A 257-nucleotide genomic window follows, 5' to 3' on the forward strand; every position below is an offset into this window, starting at 1 on the left:
CCCTGATAATTATTAAAAAAGATTTTATTTGTTTTGCTGTGGACCAGTTGAAAATAAGTGGAATGATATGTGAAATATAAAGTTATTCCATTCATCAACAGGAGTGGAAACCCATGTTCAGCTGAAGAGAGTGGAAATGGTTTGCTCGATGATTATCACAAAGTGGATGATGAAGGGGGGAAAAATAAGTAACAAAAAAGATAAGGAAGAGGAGGGAAGAGAAAAAAGGGGTTGTTTGTTTTAAAAGGTAAAGTATC

Source organism: Penaeus monodon, chromosome 21 (genome assembly GCF_015228065.2).
Source record: "Penaeus monodon isolate SGIC_2016 chromosome 21, NSTDA_Pmon_1, whole genome shotgun sequence".
Taxonomy (NCBI): Eukaryota; Metazoa; Arthropoda; class Malacostraca; order Decapoda; family Penaeidae; genus Penaeus; species Penaeus monodon.